Genomic DNA, 9,243 nt, shown 5'->3' on the forward strand with positions numbered 1-9,243 from the left:
TAAAATGAGAACAATAATAGCACCTACTTCTTAGGGTTGTTGTGAAGATAAAAATGTGATAGCATTTACAAAACACTATATAAATGCTAACTATTATCATTACATTCTAATCAAATTAGACGAATTATTCCTTAAACTTAGTACCCTATGTGGCATCACTATACTTTTGGAAAGCCCATCTTTCTCTCTCTCTCTCTCTCTCTCTCTCTCTCTCTCTCTCTCATGGTTGCAATAACTTGGAATCTCATATAATTCCCCTCAATCTCCTTCATTTCCAAGCCATTTCAACCTCCCTCCTTATCTCCCCTTTCCATTTTTTTTAAAGTCCCAGGTTGATTCTTTACTAGGAAAGTGGTAGACTTCTGTTGCAACACAATTATAAGTGACCTAATGATCTTTAATCAAGTTTTTTTAATCCCCTAAAAAAAAAAAGAAAAGAGCGGGTGAAGTATTGTCAAAGAATGTCAAACCTTCTCTTTTAAATCATTAATATCAGATCATTTTTTTCCTTTATGTGCCATAAAAGAAAATGTTTAGAAAAAAAAAATTCCACATACACATAAAGAATTATTCCTTGACTTAAATATTACAAGGCATATTCCAAAGCAACTTAATGCTATATGATTCAATGTGTTAGATATACCTGTGTTGCAATCCTCATTTTTAATGAGCCATCTCACAGTGTATAACTAGAAAGCTAGACTACAGAATACGGTAGAATTAACTTTTGCTTTCTGGGTATATATTTATTAAAGTTCAATGAAGATTTCTATAAAGTGATGTCCCCACTTGATATAATATATATATATATATATGAATATATATATGTGTGTGTGTGTGTATGTTCATACATACATATATATGTATATACATACACACATATACACACACACATGTATATGAATTGTTTTATTAGCCCTAGATTTTGATGCCTCCTTTTCACGGCTTTGTCCGTTCTTTCTGCTCGGAAAATAAGCCCAGGAGCTTACATGTACAAAGAAAAGATAAAATGTTACCTCCAGAGCTCTCATCAGAGACAAACTCAAACCAAATATTCTAACAAAAGGCAAATGCACAATAAAGTAAAACATTGTAACAAATATGTAATGAGCTCAAGAAAGCATAAATCAATAATTGCACTCCCGCTTTGTAGAAATGATGCTGCCCTAGATTCTACCGGGAGACAATTTTGCTGCAGTATTTTGTGAACAGAGCTATCCTGTGGGATCAGGCTGCAGAAGACATTTCAGTGGGAGGACGACAGCAGTAAGAAGAGCAGCGTGATTCATGTTCAGCATCTCAAGTGAAGGATGGGGAGCAAGGACTGAATAATGAAACAAAAGGAAGATATTCAGCATTCCAGGAAGGTTACTGTTAGAGAGCTGTTAGAATTATTGAAAAAAGGTTAGTCTATGAATAAACATGCTTCATCAAGGTCTCTTACACATGCAAAGAGAGATGCTAATGAATAATAAGAGAGTAATGGGGACTGGCGAAAGAAATTAATGTTAATCTTATCCAAAGCAGATACAAATTAATATTGGAGCAACATTTTTGTAATCACTTCTCAAGGAAAAAATTCAATTAATGTGACTGAATCAATATTTCAAATCGGAGTCCCTTGAAAGTATACTTGTCTCTCTTCACATCAGTGTGCTCTCCTGTGTGATCAGCCTCAGCTCATCAAGTCAGTACTCAGGGAGACTTCTAAATTGTCTGGTTTGGAGAAATCCAGTCCAGTTCTCTAAACCACAAAGCTGGTTGCAGCCCTGCCTATGAGGGTCTTTTGGTTAGAAATAGTTCAATTTAAAGAGAATAATTATTATGTAGAAAATATCTACTAAAAAACACTAAAAAAGTTTACCTTGAGCTTCAATATTTTATATTTTCTCCCTCCCGCCCCGGGAAATCTTTCTGCTTCCTACAAGCTAGGATGCCCTGTTCCCTCTGTACATATGAGCATGTTATCAATTAGATCTCTATATACCTATGTGATATGATCAATGACATTGTTCTTAGACTGATCTGTGCAGAACAACATATATTATGAGGAAAAGGAAGCAGGCAGGTTTAGCTTGATCACAGAGGAAACAATTTTGAAAAGCAAAGCCGAAATAGTGTTCTGGGGCTGAGTTTAATTCAAGTCTGTGTCACGAGATACTTGGATGACAGGAAAATGAAAATGAAAGGCCCTGACAAAAGACCTGGAATTATGGTAAATGTGTGGGGGGGGAAATGTAAAAATCACACAAAAGGGGTTTTGCTTTCTGCTACTTGGTCTTTTCCCCCCCTTTGTTGGCAGTTGCTAGATAAGTTTTATATATCCAGTTATTCCTCTTGTATACCATACACCATGAATGCCTGTCATATTTTGTTTAAGGTGTCAGGGACTTAGGAAAAGTTTATGAAACTAAATGGACTCCTCGAATAAGTGGTTTGCAGCTGGGCAGAATGTATTGTTTATGTTGTAATGCCTTGACAGTTTTATATAATAAGAGGCGCTAACACCACCCTACTATGATAGACTCGAGGTGTTTGAAGCATGGGTACAGTTGACAAATAAGCTTGTGTGTTCTTGTTTTCCAAACCAAAGAGTGATCTGTACAGAATCATCCTATTAAAAATACTGTGTAGACAATCTCACTTCTCTACTTTTAATAGACAGGGTATCATTCCCATAATGAAAGAAACACAAAATGGGTTCCATGGAGAATGAGCTCCCTCGAGGTGCCAGGATTTGTCTCATTACATAAAGCTTTTCCATCACCATTGCGATGCCCCTCTTCTCATCTGTGCTTCTCATCTAGGTGAAGAAATTTCTGTCAACAGCCTTAGCTTGGCTAAACCTGCACAACACCGAAGGGGGATATGCAATGGATAAGATCACTTTCTTCCCATTTATGTAGAAAATTATACAGTGTTCCTGCTTTAAAAAGGATTACTCTGTGATATGGGAAGCATTTTGTGCTCTCATTAAAAGAGACAGACTACAATTTTATTTCTCTAAAAAAGTCAAGGTGTGGTGGGAATGGCTATCAGACATTTCAACGCTGTCACATTCGCAAGGGGAAAATCAGCACTTGTGTATTCTCATCAGATACTTTTGGTAACTAACAGCCCAAACCTGTCCCAAATGGCTTCTCACAGCAAGCAATCCTACCAACTGCTTCAATCATTTTTGATGGAGAAAGAAAGTTAATATAATGAAACAAAATGAACTATGTGAAGTAATATCAAAGTTGAGTCACTGACTGACAAACACAAGGACTTTCTGGAAGAAGGCATCTGCAGTGTTCTAAGATATTTTTCTCATCTATAGGAAGCTTTTCTCATGTTCAATTTCCTCATAGTTTTCAGTCCACACAGGATGCTGCTGTTGCTGCTGCTGCTGATGATAATGAAGACCAAGATGACAATTATTCACGTTTATAGCATCACAGATACAGAGCTAAAAAGAATATTGGAGGCCTTCTAATGCAAAGTGCCCCCCTCCCCTTTTATAGATATGGGAACTGAAGGCCAAGAAGGTTAAGCGATTTGCCCATGGTGAAATAGTGGATAGGGTGCCAGCTTTGGAGTCAGGGAGCTCATCTTGCTGAGCTCAAATCTGGCCTCAGACACTTAGTAGCTGTGTGACCCTGGGTGACTCACCTGTCACAATTTGCCCCATTTTTTTTTCATCTGTAAAATGAACTGGAGAAGGAAATGACAAACCACTCTATTATCTTTGCCAAGAAAACCCCAAATGGGGACACAAAGAATCAGACACGACTGAAATGACTGAATAACAACAAGGAAAGGTAGTGTGCAAGTCCAGGCCTTCTGTTTAGAAGTTCTACCATATTTTCACTATCTTGTACTTTTATCTCAATATTGAATTCATGTTTCCTATATAAGAGTGTTGACTAGCAAACTATTGATGATGCGCACCTTTAGCAATGATTTTCCTACAATTTCATGTCCAAATTATCCAAAAGATGGCTGATGGCATTTATATGCAACAGAACTCTCTCCTTGCAGAAGATTTCTCTAGGATAACCAATTTTAAGAAAGGAGGTTCTATCAAGTTTAACATATGAGCAGAAAGAGAAAACATTAGATCCAAGTCTGCCTAAATATTATTATGCTGTATATTAAAAAATTGAAATCAAAGACTCCTAAATCAGAGGTGCCTAGTCATTCTGGGCCACAGATATTTAAAAGTCTCTGAAGAGAGTCAAAATGACAGAGAGATAGACAGACAGAGAAACACAGAGAAACAGAGAAAGACAGGACAAAGATACAAAGACAGAGACACAGAGAGAAACAGAGAGAGACCAAAATTAAAAAGAGCTATTATTTCATTTAAATACTTGTAGGAAAGAACATCTCCTTTTTCCTTGCAGAACAGTATTAGTATATCAATTTAAGTATTTCCAAAAGCATCATAAGAATAGGGGCAGCACGATATAGGGGATAGAATTGGACTTGGAATCAAAATGACCTCGGCTCAGATATCTCATTTGACATGTCCTACCACGTGACCCTGGCTGAGTCTTTTTACTTCTGTGTAAAACTCCCTTGGACTTACCTGCAAGTCACAGAGAAGTTGTTATCTAAGTTTGTAGAGGCAATTCTTACAAGGGAAGTTCCTCAGGCTGCCAAAATCATCTAATGTTTCCATATTCCGATATACCTAGTAGCATAACTCTGAAAAGCAGTATGGGCATAGTGGATTAAAGATCTGCCTTCAAGGCCAGGAACATCTGGTTTAGATTCCCCCTTCGACACATACCGGCTGTGCATCTCTGGGCAAGTTGCTTAGCCTTTGGGTTGTAGAAAGCTCATGTTACCTTAAGCAATTTTTTAAGACTACAAGTTGCAGGAAAGGTATTGATTTGCATTGGTAGAAGGAGTTTTCTTAGCTGGGAGGTCCCTATATTAACAAAGTCACAAGTTCTGTCCCTATCTTTATTCTGTAACCATCACAAATTGTGATGCTGTTAAGAAGAACTAGAATCACTTTCTAAAATGAAAAAAAATGTGGAGAAAATAATCATCAATTTGATTACTGTTTTCGGTTACCATAAGGATAATACTTACTACCCAAGAACAACAAATTAGAACTTATTCAATTTCATTAATGACTGGTCAAGGGGTAAAATGTGTCATTTCTATTGCTAGAGTTTAACAGTTATAAATCTTATGAGATTGTAAAGACAACCAAGAAAACATGATCCATTCCATTTTATCTGTGACATAAATTGTTTTCTCATATTCCATTGCACAGCTGGAATAAAATACATTCCGGTAGGATACACAATGAAACTCAAATGTCTGTAACCTACCCATAAGTGAATCTTATTTTTTTAGTTAGTAGATAGAATTACCATCTATGATATTTATTGAATCTTGGGCAAATTATGTGAATGACTGCTAAGCAGGAAAAAGCCATGCTCATTAAATATGATTTCATGGACAGAACATTATCCTACTTGCATATGCAATCAGGTAAGAGGAAGCAGATATCGCTCATGTTAGATGAAACTGAAGTCTACCTTTAATATGAATCAGAAATTATTATTATTATTTTAAATAACACATTCTATCATCCATTCACTATTTCAGGAAAGAAAATGCTATTTTTTTTACTAATATTACTTTCATGTTTAGGAGCCTAAGTCCTTTGCAAAATCTAAAGTGAATAGTATTTTAAGCTCTTAATCCCAGTTCTTTTTCCCCACCATAATTGTAAGAGGATCAAAAACTTTTATAAGAGAATAACCAGGAAACAACTGAAGTTTTACAGAATGGCAGGTTTAAGAGGCACTCACAGTATCAAGGGAAACCCAGCAAATCTTCCCTTTATATGTAAAGCTTTTCTGTGTTGTGAGTTCTGTGATATTCACAGATCTCATACAGACAATGTAATGCTGCATTGGAACTATTATGTGCTGTGTCAGTCAGAAAAATCCCCACTTTGCTACTTGGAATCATATACCCACAAGATATTGTTAGAAGAATGGTTATCAAATTTGAAGACAAAGGATCTCAACACCATCTTTGAGAAACCATTTTAGTTCTTCCAACTCACAGCAATTATGAAAGTGATTGGGAGTGTGCAAGACAGACTCTTTCACTGGAAATGTCAACAGGTCTTCACATTAAGAAAGAGTACGAGGAATGTAGCGTTCTAATTCTAGGAGTTTGTGCCAATATTTTCAACCCTGCATATTGGCAGTTTATTCTGTTTATTCCTTCTTCACCAAAAAGCATACATAGGTGAGGGTAAGGGGATCAATTAGATTTTCAATTCACTTTAGACCAAGAATAAGTGTGACTGAAAAAGCAACTGAATTCCTCAGCTGGTCAGGAAAGGCAGTTTTGTCAGTACAAATGGAAAAAAAAAATGAAAATAGGACCACTGAGTAGTAGATCAGCTCAGCCTGTTTTCCATTTGAATTTTTTGCAGGTGGAAGATCCAAGTACAAATACACATAAAGGATAGTGGACCCTTAAATGAGACCAGTGTGGGTAAAGGGCTTAGTATTAATAGTCTATGAGATCTACACAAACTTGTTTAGACCACAATACCAGCAAACTGCCTTCAGGTGGTTGTTGTTGAGATCTCTGTTACTTGGGGGCTGAGGGAGAGAAAATTGGAGGTGAACTTGATTTATCTTTTGAGGGGACATATTGTAATACATGGTGTGACTGAATCTATGCAATCAGAATAAGGAACTTCCCTATGTAAAGATAAGGGTAACTTCAAAATAGAAATAGGATTTTTCTTATTCAGAAGAAAAGTAGAGCTCATACAGAGTATAACTGATGAAAAACTCAGAAAGGAGAAGGCCTATTTCAATGGCATGAGACAATCCTAGGTAAGGAAATACCCTTTTCCAGTGTAACTTGGAGGCATAGGTTTAAGGGACTTTTTCAGGGTCATGTAGCCAGGAGATTTTGGAGACAGACGTTCCTGGCTTCAAGAACAATAATGTAGTTGATACTATAACACAGTGCCTTTTACAACAAAGGCTTATTCACATGAGAGTATTTCCTTACTTCTGCCTTCCCCTCCTATCTGACTTGAAATTCCAACTAAGAGAGTTATTCTTCCATGTTAGACAATAGGCCAACTAAGGTAGGGAGTGAGTATGGTGTTTTCACGTATTTCTGCCTAAAGGCACCCAGCCCTCAGCCCTCAGCCCTCAGAGGTCACCTAACTCATTTTATGGCTCATACAATTGATCCCTGGAAAAGTTAAATGACTTGCCATAGGTTACACACGTTGTAAAGTGAGGAAGCTAGAATTCAAATCAAGGACCTGACATGTACTGCTCTTTCCACTGTGCTATACTGACACCCACTTCTAATCTTAGCTCTGCCACACCAGCTCTATGACCTGAGGTAGATGCTTTAACCTTTTTGATCTCTGCTGATCTGTAAATGGAGACATTCAGCCAATATGATCTCTTAACTATCTTGTTGTTGTTGTCGAGTTGTGTCCAACTCTTTGAGATCCCTTCTGGGCTTTTTTTTTTTTTGGCAAAGATACTGGAGTGGTCTTCCATTTCCTTCTCAGATTATTTTACAGATGAGTAACTGAGACAAACAGAACTGACTTGTCCAGGGTCACACAGCTGGCAAGTATCTACCAGGTTACAAGTCCAGTGCTCTATTCACTATACCACCTAGCAGCCCTAAGGTCTCTTTTAAGAGTCTATAATTCTCCCTTTATTGCCTTTAGATCAATGTTAAAATGCTTGTAATATGAGAGGTAGAATTCTAAAAATCTGGTTTGTTTCTGTTTTTGTTTTTTGCTTTTACCAGTTACCACCTTATCAAAGATTCCTTTACTTGATCAATTAATTTTCAGCTTGAAAGGCATGGAAATCCTATCTCTAGGAAGGCGGAAAACACTTCCAGTAAATTTCAATGAAAGTCCAGGAACTGCCATGGATTGGTGAAGGTGGTCCATATTAATTATACTACACTTTTTTTTTGTGCCGTCAATAAGAAATTTACTTTCTAAAAAAATCCAAGTGCTGGTATTGTCCAGAAAAATTTAACATGTTTGTTTATAATTGTTATAAAGTTGAATTGTTGAAACTTGTTCAGGGAAACATTTTTTTAACCTCATTAATGTTTTATGTCCTAGCATTTCTATTGAAAATTCACACACAAATGAAAATGGAAAAAACAAAACAAAACAAAACAAAACTTGCCAATACCTGATTCTGTCCCCTATTTTTCCATTGGCAATCATATGCTTAGGTACCTTTTGACCCCATGGGAAAAAAATATCCATCTATCTGTCTCTCTCTCTCTCTCTCTCTCTCTCTCGATACCTAACATTCAGGAATACCAATAACAGGAAAAAGAATGTTTTGAGAATGAAGAATGCTTCCCATCATAGTGGAATTTAAGCACGTTCTCCAAGTATTTGGCGTGCTAGCTGGATATCTTTTGGCATGATTGTGACACTTTTGGCATGATTTTGACACGTTGGGTGTGGATAGCACATAGGTTAGTGTCCTCAAACACGCCAACCAGACAGACTTCACCTGTTTCCCGGAAAGCACCAATTGCTGCACTCTGGAAGTGCATCTGTTTTGAAGTCCCGAGCAAGTACACGCACCAGCCGCTGGAAAGGAAGTTTACGACTCCGGAGTTCGGAGGACTTCTCTTAACGTCTGATTTCAAGGAGAGCCACAGTACCTAGCCTGTGGCGATGAGATGTCTTGATCCCTCCAGTAGGGAGGGCACCCTTGCGAGTGGCTTTAGTAGCTGGGGGATTTACCACCGGTGGATTTTACGGGCAGTTTGCTTGGTACGAGCCATGTTCCTGGAAACTTCTCCTTATACACACCCCCCTTCTCTTTCGGTCTGGGCTGGGAGAGAGAGAGAGAGACAGCCCTCGGGCAGGAGAGCTGCGGTGGCGGCGGCTGTGAACACAATTCCACTTCATTTTTCCATCAATTATCTTTCCTCCCGCTATAAATTATTAAGGAAGCAATAGCCACAAGATCACCTAGCAAAATAATTCCAACTAATGGTGCAGTGGATAGAACACCGGCCCTGAAGTCAGGAGGACCTGAGTTCAAATCTGTCCTCAGACCAAACTCTTGACACTTACTAGCTGTGTGACCCTGGGCAAGTCACTTAATACTGAGGTCCTTGGAAGCTAAACGAAGTTTGACTGTGAAAGTGAGAAAAAGTTTAAGGTAGTTTGAGGGTATGATAGAACCTAGTGTGAAGTTT

At 37.7% G+C, this 9,243-nt stretch overlaps 1 pseudogene; it reads right to left on the minus strand.

Moving 5' to 3' along the window:
* Positions 1 to 8,404: 8,404 nt before the first annotated feature.
* LOC110196765 (histone H3.3A-like) lies at positions 8,405 to 8,882 on the minus strand (annotated as a pseudogene).
* Positions 8,883 to 9,243: the final 361 nt, after the last annotated feature.

Source organism: Phascolarctos cinereus, unplaced genomic scaffold (assembly GCF_003287225.1).
Source record: "Phascolarctos cinereus isolate Bilbo 61053 unplaced genomic scaffold, phaCin_HiC Scaffold_7;HRSCAF=346, whole genome shotgun sequence".
Lineage (NCBI taxonomy): Eukaryota > Metazoa > Chordata > Mammalia > Diprotodontia > Phascolarctidae > Phascolarctos > Phascolarctos cinereus.